The sequence below is a fragment of the Amblyomma americanum genome, chromosome 3 (assembly GCF_052857255.1).
Source record: "Amblyomma americanum isolate KBUSLIRL-KWMA chromosome 3, ASM5285725v1, whole genome shotgun sequence".
NCBI lineage: Eukaryota > Metazoa > Arthropoda > Arachnida > Ixodida > Ixodidae > Amblyomma > Amblyomma americanum.
Window position 1 is genome coordinate 193,927,725 of NC_135499.1, and position 13,352 is coordinate 193,941,076.

The 13,352-nt window shown below is 48.5% G+C and overlaps 1 protein-coding gene across 2 annotated transcripts in view; it reads left to right on the plus strand.

The window, feature by feature from the left end:
* The window catches only part of HDAC4 (histone deacetylase 4), a 256,523-nt gene that overhangs the window by 118,831 nt on the left and 124,340 nt on the right, over nucleotides 1-13,352 (plus strand). The window lies entirely within an intron of this gene.

Sequence of the window (13,352 nt, forward strand, 5' to 3'; positions counted from 1 at the left end):
AGGGAATAATTGTGTTTTTTTTCTTGTTAAGATAGATAAAATTATTATTAAACCACGCCATTACTTTACAGACATCCTGCTGCATCAAGAACATTCCTTCATCATAGTTTCGTCCCACTATGATTAATGCCGCGTCATCAGGATACTGATATATACTTGATTTGAGGTGCAACTGTGTTAGGTCATTTATGTAGAGATTAAAAAATAAGGACCCTAGGACAGATCCCCGCTGAACTCCATATTTATTGGAAGTAATGCACTGTTAACGCCATTTATTCGAACGGTCTACTGTCTGTCCTGGTCGCTGTTCGACCTCACACTAGTAGGCCTATGTACCTAGCTCTCTGTATGAAATTTTGGCAGGCGCTGTCATAGCGCTTTCTCGTGATCACAAAATTCAGTGAGCGCGAAACAGAGAGAAAGAGAACCGGTAATCCTCGCCCTCCCTGAGAGCCTACCAAAAAGTGTTACGGGCCAGGCGGACAACCTGGACCACGTTATCCCTTTGGATAGATCAAGATCGCGTTCATTGGTTTGGGGTCACGTTACTGAGTATTCGCTCAGTGCAGACAGACTGCAAAAACTACGCCGTCAGCCGCGGAAAACGATCCGCGGATACCAGATGTCGCTGCAAGAACACAGTCTGCCGTGGCCAGAAATATAGCAAAGCATGGGTGGCTGAAAGCGCATAAAGCAGTTCACCGGCATCACAGTTCACTGTGGACTCATGTCCTTCATTATTCTTATCATTGAAAGGTGCACATATTTTATTTCTCGCTTGACACAGAGCGCGCGCTACATTCGGGAACTTCAGTTGAGTTTCGTTCGGTTTATTTTAGGCTTTTTGTGCACTAATGCGGATTGCTAGTCAGCCTGAGCACGTAGCGTTTTTTTTTTGTTTTTGGGTGACCGGCTGTCATTGAAACTTCGCCACCGAGAAAGATGCTTTAACGAAAGGCGCCCATGGCAATCGTCTACACCATACTTACAGCAAAATTTTCTGTCTACCTGAAGGTAAAAAAATAAGACTCTAGTGAGAAGGGAATGCTCGATCAGCGCAGGTAAAATGGTATCTAGAAAATCGTTTTTTTTTTGCGTACAGAGAAACGGGCAATTATCATTATTGGATTGTTGCTAATGAAGCGCCACACTCTGACTTCTTTCGGTCTTTTTTCTCTTTTCATGTTACGCGGGTCATCAGCGAGATCGTTAGGTACGGGGAAAAGTAAAAGACATTACTTGTCCCGGTTGTGTGGTGACATTCATAAGCCCTTGCCTGGAGGAATTTGAATTCAAATCTCAATGCTGCACAGCCTGCGTAAAGCGCGCATATTGAGCCGCAGTGCCGAACCACTTTTCTCCAAAGTATGTAGGAGCTGAAAAGGGTGCACTGTTAACAAAAAAAAAATAACGTACAAATACGAGTAGATGACTTTTCCTCTATCGCACACCCAAAAGGAGGTTTTCTTTACTCCCTTATATAAGTGAGGTACTTAGAAGTACTAGAAAGTAAAATTTTTGCTACCTACAGAAATGAAACAAAAAAAATTAATGTGGATTATCCCAGCTAATCCAGGATATACGAAGCGAAATATGTCGGCTTTCATTGTGTTCATTGGCGTTAACGATGTTCTAGACGGCGATGGCTTTGAGGAAAGGAAGGGCGTATAACTGGCTCTCTGGATATGCGGACGCCTCATTCGTGTTTTGAGACATGTGGCGGTGGTGAGAGAGAGTTGCGGCCTGAATTCATTAGCGCTGACAGCGCTGTGGCTGACATGCGGCACTGCAGCAATAGCTAGGCCGCAGCGTTCATTTGGTGATCAATCTCTCGCGATCAACCATCAACTGCATGCCACCTCCCAGGGCGGCAGGGAAGGCGCGCTGCCTATCCAGTGTGCGGAACGCAATCAAAGCAGGCTTTTGCAGTTGGACACCAACGCCACGTACATGAAAGCGAGATTGAGGTCTCCACTGACCCACGGAGCCGATTGTGCGCCTTTCCTTTCGTGAAAATCAACTGCCTTTGCAAAGTTTTGTCAACGCCAATGAACTCTATGAACGCCGTAGGCTCACTTGTCTTGTTTGGTTTTTGAGGAAAAGAAATGGCACAGTAACCGTCTCACATATATCACTGGACACCTGAACCGCGCCGTAAAGGAAGAGATAAAGGAGGCAGGGAAAGAAGAAAGAGAAAACTGAAAGTTGGATTTTGAGGAAAGGCGCGACGAGGCGTCCGTTGTGACGTCATGTGCCTCTTCGGAGCACCGCCACGGCGAAATCATAAGTTCGTGGCCAGTAAAGCTTTCGCTTTAAAATGGCGTAATATTTATTTACCCTTATTCAGGCTCATTCTTACAGCAGTGCCAGCGTCGAAAACGGGCAGGTAGCTGCGGGGGCCGCCGGCAACCCAGCTTGGTAAACTGCGCTGCCTTAATAGAGAGATTTAGCATGCCGGAGACGTACTAGCTTAGACGTTTACCGGTTCACCGGGCGCCGGCTGCGCACGCGCAGTTGCATGGATGCGGCCAGGCATGCGCATGTGCATTGCGTGATTGCGCATGCGCAGTGGCATTGTTGGGGTGAGCGGGAGCCACTGCGCATGCGCAGCCGGCGTCCGGTAAACCGGTGTACGTCTAAGCTAGTACGTCTCCGCTAAGCTAAACAGACGTATTTAGCATACCGGAGACGTATACCGGTTTACCGGACCCCTCTTGCGCACGCGCAGTGGCTGCCCCTCACCCCAACAATGCCACTGCGCATGCGCAAGAGGGGTCCGGTAAACCGGTAGCATGTCTCCGGTAGTACGTCTCCGGTATGCTAAAAACGTCTAATCTCTCTAATCTCACCCCGCGTCACGCGTTCTTTTCGCCGTCTGCGAGCCCAGCAGAGGCGTAGGTGGAGGCGGCTGGAGTCGTCTGCTTGTCGTCTGCTTTTGCTGTCCGAGCTCGTTTGGTTGCTATGATCATAGATAAAGCGTTGCAACATTAGAATCAATATTTAGTTCAAAACTGAAAACGTCTGGTGGAGTAGTTGTCTCGATCATGCACCACGCTATATTTGACTAAAAACCAGAGCAGAATAAGTTGAAAATGAGAACACCCCTGAAGGTATTCTGGTATCGCAGTGTTTGATTTCGTGTTCACTTCTTTACGGTTTGGCTTTTAAATATGTCTGCGAGAAAATGTAGCCTCATCAGCTCAATCAAGAACCCGGCATTGAAGCTATGTTCACTCACAGTTCCATGTTCATGCAACGCACTATAATCTGCTGCAAGACAGCGCGAGAACCACACTGAAAAAAGCTGTGAGAATTAAGCCTACGCGTGGGCTGTAACGGGGTGGCAACATTAACAAAGGAAGGTCAGGTATGGTTAGGGCACTGGAGGCTTCACTAGAGCCAAATCATTTATCATGCTTTGCAATTCATCCCCTGAGTGCCTTAGCAAGGCAGTGTCATCAGCGAATCACAGATTACTAAGGTATTCTGCATTAACTCTTATCCCCACTGCTACCAATCTCTAAATGCCTCTTGTAAACAGGCGGTGACTAGCATTAGAGAGATGATGTCTCCCTAGCTGCCCGACATCCTTCCTTACTGGAGTTTTATTGCTGTCTTTATAGAGCATTATGGTGGTTTCAGTATTTTTATACAAGGCTCTTCCACCCTTGGTTTCGTAATATCTGCATTTCTGCTGAGATTTCGACTGATTCAGATGCTTTCTCGTAATCTGTGAAGGCTATAGGGGTTGGTTACAAGTTTTGCGAATTTTTCTATCACCTGACTTATAGTGTGGATATGGTCTTTAGTCGAGTAGCCTTTACGAAAGCCTGCCTGGTCATTTGGTTATTTAGGTGGTCCTGATTCTATTAGCGATTACCTTAGTAAATACCTTGTAGGCAACGGATAGTAAGGTGATCGGCGTGCAAATTTTCAAGTCACTGACATCCCCCTTTTCAGGTTTAGGATGGTGTTAGCGTTCTTCCAAGATTCCGGCACGCTTGAGGTCATGAGGTGTTGCTTATAGAGGGTGGCCGTACTATATCGTACTACCAAACAGCTGTTTTGCTTCCGGGGCTTGTAAACTTAAGTTTAGTTTTATTCACATAATTCTTTTGCCTACTGTTGTACTGCTTATCTTCAAGTTTCCAGCTACGGTACGGAATTCCTCCCCCTAATTACTCGGCAGGACAATGTAATGAGATAGTCGGAAGTTACTAAAGTGTTGTCCGTTTACACTCATATGCCTATGTTTTCCTGTTCCAACCGTCCGCAATTGCGAATACATCTTGTATACACATGCAGCGAATAACAGAGCTGCGGTTGCATCACCTTGCCTGATGGTATCATCTTGTATCACTTTGCCAGTGTGGTGTTCTGTCACTTTACGTGTGGATAGCTATTGCTGTAGATAGCAGATATATCCTAGCGCATTTACATAGGTTTCTTCCACACCCTATTTGCAGAATGCCCGCATCACTGACTGCTGGTATTCCAGCTAGATCAAGTGCCTTTTCACTATCTATGAAGGCTGTGTATGGGGACTCATTACGTTCAGCACATTACTCTATAACCTAAACAATCGCATGAACATTGTCTATGGTCGAGTTCCCTTTCCGAAAACCAGTCTCTTCTCCTGGTTGATTGAAGTCTATGTTGCCTGGATCCTATGAGCGATTACTCTAGTAAATTATTTGTTCGCGTGATAGCGAAGAGCAAGCTAATCGGTTTCCAATTGGTCAAGTCTTTGCATGTAGACTGCATGTAGACTTCCTCAATATCTGCATGCATGCCTTGCGTCCTCTCAATAAATACTATGATAAAAAGACAAGTTGTGGCTGTTGGCTGCGTCGGTAGCGCGCCGGCCTTAAAGTTTAGGGACTGCCTCTTGGACCAGCGGTCTGCTTAGGTTTCTTTTTGGGCAAAAAACGTCGAGTCTATGCGAAATTGTGGCATAATTTACGTAAGAAGTTGAACGAGATTCTGCGAGACTTTCCTTTTTTTTTATGCCTGTCTGAAAATGCGTGTGCCCTTCCTGTGAGTTTCGGTTACGTTGAGCAGACTCCGTGATCGACGTTTAAAGTGACAAAAGAAAAAAAAGCTGAAAGCGTTTATCGTCGTTTTGTCGATCGCACATAGGAGATTGTACATGCTCTAAATCCGTTCAAGAAGGCATGTGGCGTTATAGCATGCCGTTAGACTTAAATGTGTTTCAGCTCTCCTAGTTTGAGAAGGATGGGTTGCTATGCTACTTCGCACCTTCGTCGCGTGCAGTACATCCGAACTAGTATGCATCTGAACGCGCTTTCAACAAGCGACAGAACAAGCGATTGCGTAGGTATTGAAATCTGACGTCACTTTTTCTCCTGTACCCTCCTCCTCTTTCAGGATAAAGAAAAAATACTAATAAATTTATAATTACAGAGAGGCATTCATTTCGCCTTCCTTGCATGTCGTCAGGGGTTACAGGCGTTGGTGTTTATTCTCGTCATTCATAGCCCGTGTTATATTTCTTTTTTTTCTAATCCTTCCCCCTTTCCTGCTTCCAGTGTGGAGTCTCCGGCCAGAGAAATGTTCTTCAAGTTCACCTTCCCGCCCCTTTTGGCAGTGAATCTTCCTCCTTTCCCTCTACACGCATTGCTTCTCCAGCAGCCATTGACGCGCGCGTTTTTCCGCGTCGTTTCGTATCTACCAGGACGCGCCGACGGTCGTCCTCCTCTCACACGCGGGCCCAGGCTTCAATAGCCGTCGCCCCTGGCTGCGCAGCACACCGTGAGCAGTTCTCTTCACGATGAAATGAACGGCTGCGCAAATCATGACAGAGACAAGAAAGAGACACCACATGCGCGCCTGATTTGCGCAGCCGTTCATTTCATCATGCACCAACTCGCCCCTCAGGCCGTTATTCTGAAGTTCTCTTCACGCAGCGTCTGTAATACGCACAGTGTACAGACGCGCACGCTTCGGTCGCCTCGCTTTGCGGCAGCAGAGAAGTCATAATAAACACGTCGGCGCGCGTATGATTCGAGAGCATAGTTGTCGTTGAAGGAGTTACAGTGAAGCCTCATTAGCTGCGCAGCGGAGAGAGTGTGGAAATGCGCGCGCGTCTATACGCACCGGCAATCGTCTGGGCGCGCATAAATCCTCGCCCCGTACGCACGGCTCGGCGGTTGATTACGCCGACTCCCCATTAGGGTGCGCGTCGTCGCTAATTATTTGCTCCTCTCAAGACGCCGACGGCCGAGCTGTCCTCCGCGGGGTGCGCACAGCGCGTTGCACAGTACACCGCGCGAGCGCGTGCCCTCGTTTTAATGAACGGCGGGTGGTAATGGAACTCCAAAATGGGACGTCCTGATCGTGCGTCACTCAGTCGTGGCCTTATAGGCTCGCTCCGAATGCGAGTGAGGTGTGGTTGACTCGCGCGTTGAAGAAGCTGCGTTGCGTGATTGTTGCTATTCCCGAGCGCTAATGCGACGTGCAGACATGGCAGTGTATTCTAGGCACTATAGTAGTGTTTAGCAATCGTTCGGAAGATTCAACCGTATCTCGTTCGAAAGAATGGGGCGCGATATTTGAACGTCTCCGGCGCGTCATCTACCTGGCGAGAACAATGTCGCCGTTGGGTTCGTCAGTTAAGTATCCCCTTTCCAATCACGAGTGGTTTGCGGAAAGAATGAAAATTTTGAGCCTGTCACTGGGAAACCTTTGTTCGCAAATTTATTTGTTTCGTTGTTGAGTTTGCTGCGTTCTTGAAAGGCCAAGTACACGCATGCGTGTTCATTCCTGTCGCGCCGTTTTGCACACGCGCAAGAAAAAAGAAGCTTCAGAAATTTGGCGCGGTTTTAGACAACTTTGGGAGGCGTGCTTGCGCAAAAGTGCAGAAAATGCAACGAAGACTGTTGTTTTGCATAAGTTGTGATCCCTTTTCGCTGAAAGTTACTCTATAGTAGAGCAGCACAATTACTACGGAACGCTCGAACCACCAAGCAGCGCTGCAACTTGGCTTGTAACGTGGTGTCAGGCATTCTCCGCCCGTGCTGTGCATGTGCCGTGGCCGACCTTCTTCGCCGCGAGCCGCACTTCGTAACCTTCGTAACCTTCAACAGTGCCCCGCCGCGGTGGCTCAGTGGTTAGGGCGCTCGGCTACTGATCCGGAGTTCCCGGGTTCGAACCCGACCGCGGCGGCTGCGTCTTTATGGAGGAAAAACGCTAAGGCGCCCGTGTGCTGTGCGATGCCAGTGCACGTTAAAGATCTCCATGTGGTCGAAATTATTCCGGAGCCCTCCACTACGGCACCTATTCTTCCTTTCTTCTTTCACTCCCTCCTATATCCCTTCCCTTACGGCGCGGTTCAGGTATCCAATGATATATGAGACAGATACTGCGCCATTTCCTTTCCCCCAAAACCAATTATTATTATTATTATTATTATTATTATTATTATTATTATTATTATTATTATTATTATTATTATTATTATTATTACTTCAACAGTGTCCTTTATTGATGCCATCAATTAAATGTGCGTGCACATATTCTCATCTTTCTCACCACATCGCCGCCCATCAGGACCCTCTTTCTTCTCTTCCCCCTTCCCCAGTGCAGAGTAGCAGGCCAGATAGCCATATTTCCGGTTTGCCGCCGCGGTGGCTCCCCGGTTATGGCGCTCGGCTGCTGACTCGAAAGACGCGCGTTCGATCCCGGCAGCGACGGTCGAATTTCGACGGAGGCTAAATTCTAGAGGCCTGTGCGCTGTGCGACGTCAGCGCACGCTAAAGAACCCCCAGGTGGTCGAAATTTCCGGAGCCCTTCACTACGGCATCCCTCACAGCCTGAGTCGCTTTGGGACGTTAAACACCATTAAACCAAACCAATCAACCAACCAACCAACCAACCAACCAACCAACCATCTTTCCGACCGACCTCTTTGCCTTCTTTGCATTAAACTTATCTCTCGCTCCTTCTTTGAAGAGGGGCACGCGTGGACACACAACGCTGCGTACTTCGTTGCAGCCGCCCGCAGTGCGTTCCCTTCCACCCTCTTTGCTCGGCACTGATGTGTCCGTGACATTCTCACCGAAATTAAAAGAAAAAAAAAGAATCTTTGTGTAGGCCTGGCATGTGCTGCACTTATAACAGATAACTGCCGCAAGTCCTCGAGTTTACGCTAAGGGTAAGGGAACCATATAGGGAGGGAGCGAGGCCAACTTAAAATGGCAAAAAGATTGATGGAACGCGGTGGCGTACGTCATCGGTAATTGAAGGTCACCTGGACAGGCCGGTGCCCTGGAGTGAACTTGGATACTGCAGCGGTGGCCAAGTGGTTGAGCATCCGGCTCGCATGCGGGAGGTGTGAGGTTCGATCCCCAGTGCCGCAGGGTACCGACCGGTGATACAATGGTTACAAGCTTTCCTCTGGTCTGGAGATCGGCTTCTTTAGTGTGAAATGCTTGGGAAATGGGTCTTTGACCTCACCTGGAGTAGTAATAATAATAATTGGTTTTGGGGGGAAAGGAAATGAGACAGATACTGCGCCATTTCCTTTCCCCCTAAAACCAATTATTATTATCACTACTCAAGGTGAGGTCAAAGACCCATTTCCCAAGCATTTCACCGTCAAGAAGCCGAGCACCAGGACAGGGGAAAGCTTGTAACCATTGTATCAAGAAACAACCTTGTGTCAAGTCTCTCTTCGGCCACAGATGCCCTTGCGCCATAAAAATTTTAACGACAGTTGCGCAAGACCTTCACAGGACTCAGCTTGCCTGGTGGTGTTTGTGTTGCTGTTTGCGACAATGATCACGGCAGTCGCGATGTGTCTGTGAATCCGCGGCCGCGTTCAGAAATTCCTGCTAGCTTCTGTGGACGGACACTGGAGAGGATGCGATGCAGTTCATAAAAGCCAGCTTCAAGCTCTTGCGCCAGTGGTTGCAGCAGCAGCAGCAGCGCCGCTGTACGCGTTGCAAGAGCGAGTGCTGCGTCTTCCAGCGGGGATGGTCACACGACTGCATGGGCGCCTAAAAATGGAGTTCTCAGGAGGGCTCCGTAGACGTGCCTGCGGCCAGCCTGCCACCTTGCGTCAGCCACGTCTTGCGGGATTCGCGTACCAGGCCCGCCGTTTGGCATCCAAGCTGCGGATCGTTTAATCGTTCGCATCCATTTCGAACAGAATTAGACGTGTACCCATGGTTGACTGCTTATGCGCGCCCTTTGCACCTCTCAGCTGGCATCCTGTCGCCCGTCCAGGAATACTATCGTGGGCAGAAATTCTAGGCTCTCTGCATTCCGGCATTTGAACACCACGGCAACCTCAGTGAAGTTGCTTATGTTCTCCTCCCTCTCTCAACCATCCACTCTCCGCAGGCACCGCATTTTCGACATTGTTCGAAGCGTGGCGGAGGAGGCATATGTCCTACGTGGATGCATTTCCGCTGTTGTTTTTCCGTTTCGTTTCTTTTCTTGTTTTCTCTCTTTAAGCGCCTTCAACGACGCGGCCCCTCGGTATGTGTGTGTACGGGCGCGTTACCGTCGTTGGCGAAAAAAGAAAGAACAAATCCTCGCCGCAAACAAGCGTGTGTTGTTATCGTGGCCTCGCACCGGAGCTGGCTGGAGTGTTGAAACCGCAGCAGCAAGAAGACTCCTCTCTCCCCCCCTGGCGTTGCGCAGTGGCTCCGCCTTTTGTTTTCGCCTGCGCGGCGGCCAACACGCGTGCCTGCCCCGTCCGTAGTCATCGTTTTCCGAAAGGCTTCCCGCTTCCAGGGAGAGGCGGACTCGTTGGCATGCCGAGGGTCGGCCGAGAGCGGAAGAGTCATCCTCGGGGACGTGTCGCAACGTGCTTTGTGGGCGCCATTTTGTAAACAGGCATTTCTGCTGCACGGAAATATCGGAAATATCTCCAGAGCGCTGCTTATTTTTGCTTGTGGGGGAAGGGGGGGGGGGGGGGGGGGCCAAAGCGCTAGCGCTTGCTGATTTTAAAGACCGATTAGTTGCGGGCACTTGGCCCGTCGAGAACGTCGCATGCTGTCGTTGCTTGGCGCGCGCTTTTGTGGACCGGTATTCGTTCTCCAAGCGAACTTATATGCTCGCCCTCCGTGTAGGTCGACTTTGCTCCATAGCCGCGCTATCGACAGCAGCAGCTTTTTGTTTCGCGAGTCGTTTTGCTTTGTCTGAGCGTCGCTGACTTCTTGCCGCGAAGCGGAAGCCGCAAGTGTGGAGGGAGAAGTGCCGTTGCCGAATATGCGCTGCCCCGCTCCTCATGCACTCGCGAGCCGACCACACTCTTCGGAAAGCCTCTACACCCCGACAAGTTTTGAGGTGGCTTGTGGGATGTGCGAGTAGTAGTACTCTTTCCAAACGGAATCTAATACGAATACTGTTGCTTTGCTACCGAATCCAACACGAATAGTTTAGCTGTAAAACTCGCAGGGCGGTTACGATCAACGATAGCTGTTTAGGAGTTTAGTTTTGGGGATATATTCCTGGCACATTGGTGTACATACTGAACAAATTCTCACCCTTAAGGGTGCATATCAGCTGTCCCCAGACGAACACCCTTTTGGGGGCTAGAAAGGGCGCAGAGATCAGCACCCTTCAGGAAGGGTGCACAGCATGAAAGTTTAGAGGGCGCGCATCAGGCCAAGGCTTTTGCTTCATGGGTTAGTCAATGGGGAGCACCCTTCCAACATGCATTCGTAGAGGGGTTATGGTGAAATAGTACCCTTTAATGAGGGTTCAACCATTACATCCTCTAAAGTATCATTAAGTGCACCCTTTTTTAAGGGTGCTGATCTCTGCACCCTTTTTTAGCACCGAACAATTGGAAAAGGGTGTTCGTCTGGGGACAGCTGATTTACACTCCAAAGGGTGAGAAATTGTTTAGTCTGTAGGGATCAGTTGATGCACCCGTGCACTGACAGGCGGCTGTTCAAAAGAGCCACTCGTAGGCTTTTGCGACCCAGGTTGACCGTGACATAAGGTCACGTGACATTAAGACCACGTGAGATAATGCCACGTTCAGAACACTGAAAGGTACAGTAATGTAAACGCAAAACGGACCAGCCAAAGCCAAAGAGGCTTGTCGGGCTGTACCCGGCAGTCGTTGCAGGCAATAGGAACATAGATATACAGTGCAGAAAGACGTCACTGAATTCGGTGCAACTTAATTAATATTAGAATAATTTCGCTCGCAAATATATACTTAACGCGTATTTTGACAGCAAAGGAGGAACATCGTCAGGAAAACAATTAAAAACGTTGGGAAGAAACCCGCAAACCGACCATAACGTGCTTTTGGCGGAATGAACGGACCGGAGCGAACTGTGTTCGTCGTGATGCAGTCAATGATTTCTCACCACGGTCACAGACCGGAAGGGCAGTACTTGCGAAAGGACTGAACAAAAGCCACCCACATCCGCCGGACGTCTTTCTCCGTCGCTTTCTGCACCATAAGTGCCGTCTTTCGAGGCTGTTCTAGCCATGTTCAAGCGTTTTCCGGCGTAACGAAGCTGCGGAACTGGCCCCCCAATGGGCACTGAAACTCCCTTGGATGTCCTGTGTATGTTTGGGACATCCATGGGACGTACAAGAAAGTTACAGTGCCTACTGGGTTGGAATGCACCCTGCCCTGGGCACTGTAGGCTTCGTGAAAGACGCCGCAGAAACGCACGTGTCTGGTACTTTTAAGCTATTCCCAGTGGGCATTCCTTAGCCTTTCTATTTTTTTTTCGAATGTCTCCTCATGAAGGACTTTAACGTTACAGCTACCAATTTCTTTTCCATTTCTCGCTGTCCTTAGTCTCATGTGCTGTTCTTGTGAACCTCCATGTAAGTACCTCGTTTCAAAATACGCGGTGACGCTGATTTGAAAGCCAAAAAGAGGAAATTATATATATAGTTGCCATGATCTCGTGATTTCTGCAGCTCCTTACATACATGTTCACATGAAAGCACACATGCTGTTTATCCGTCTTAAAACAGTATCTACTGATCGGGAGAAAAATATATATGTATTAAAACCGGCGTTAGTAGATTATCTTTCAATTGTGTATCGATTGGTGTCAGCCCTACTCGCTAGCAGGGGCAGCGAGTTCTGCCTCCCGAATATTTTTCCGCAAAGCCGTGGCAAGCACCTGCCTCCGTGTGGTGTAAACGGACATTTGGTTGGCAACGCTGTTTTTTGTTCTTCATCGCCTTCCACGCTGCTGTGTGCCACACGTGATAGATCATTTTTCCTTCTACTTTCCTTTTTTGGCCTCTGCATTTGTATGTAACGATGATTTCGCTCCTTTCCAGGTGGCATGCATAATTTTTGTCAACACTAAAATTGTCCTTGGAATGATGACTCTTCCGTTGTCCGTTTACTTAAGCGCCGTGACATTAACCAGTCTTCTTGGTCGCCTCCGACATTAGGTCCCACTTCGACGCTTTGGTTCTGTTGACTGCAATTTCCCCACCGCGCTTGGTAACATCGTTGACGGTAGTTGTTGCCTGACCTTGCAGTTACTCCCCCAATGATTGAACTTTCATGGTATTCGGGCTAGTAAGGTATAGTCTTGAAGGCGAGGTGCAGGAAACCTTACGCGAGAAAAGAGTTCTACTGGATCATATTTATCTGAGGCTTTTTCTTGGACTTGTTTTTGAATCTTTCGCGGAGTCCGAATTCGCTGTACAGCTGTGACTGGACGGAATGAAAATCACTGAGATGTGGACTTCTCTTAGTTTAGTGAATCGGCGTTAGGAGATTGATTTGTTTGCGCTTGCAAACAAATCAGTCAAGTCGCGTAAGCGCATATCTTTTTCAATATCGTGAACAAACTATCCCGCCAAAAAGCTACACCGTTCTCTACTGTTCTTTTGGGCCTTTTTTGCTCGCTATTCCAGGATCCTACTGATTGATTACTCAAGCCTCTTTATAGTTTACCGTACTTACTCGCCTAATAGCCACCCCCCACCCCCTCTCCCCTTCCGTCACCTGCCCCTACTTTGGCTGCCAAAAAGTTTTTTTTTCCCTCGTGTAATAAACGCACCCCATGTTTTTTGGCACGCAGTGTGCTGCTGATGACGTAGTGAATGCTAGCAGGACCCCTTTTTGAACGCAGAAGCTGCTACGCAATATTATAAAGCCCCTTCTTTCAAATGCCAAGACTACCTTGCACTACTGGCACCAACAGCCAAAAAGAATGTTCCGCGAGGAATATGAAAACCAGTAGAAACAACTACCATCAACAAAGGGTTTCTATGCTCAGCGGCTTGTTGCATTTGTGCCTCACTCTGAATTATGTGAGTTTTGATGGAGTGAATTCTAGTCACGCTGTCTGTGTATAGTGCTATGTGCCACTACATGAGTTATACGT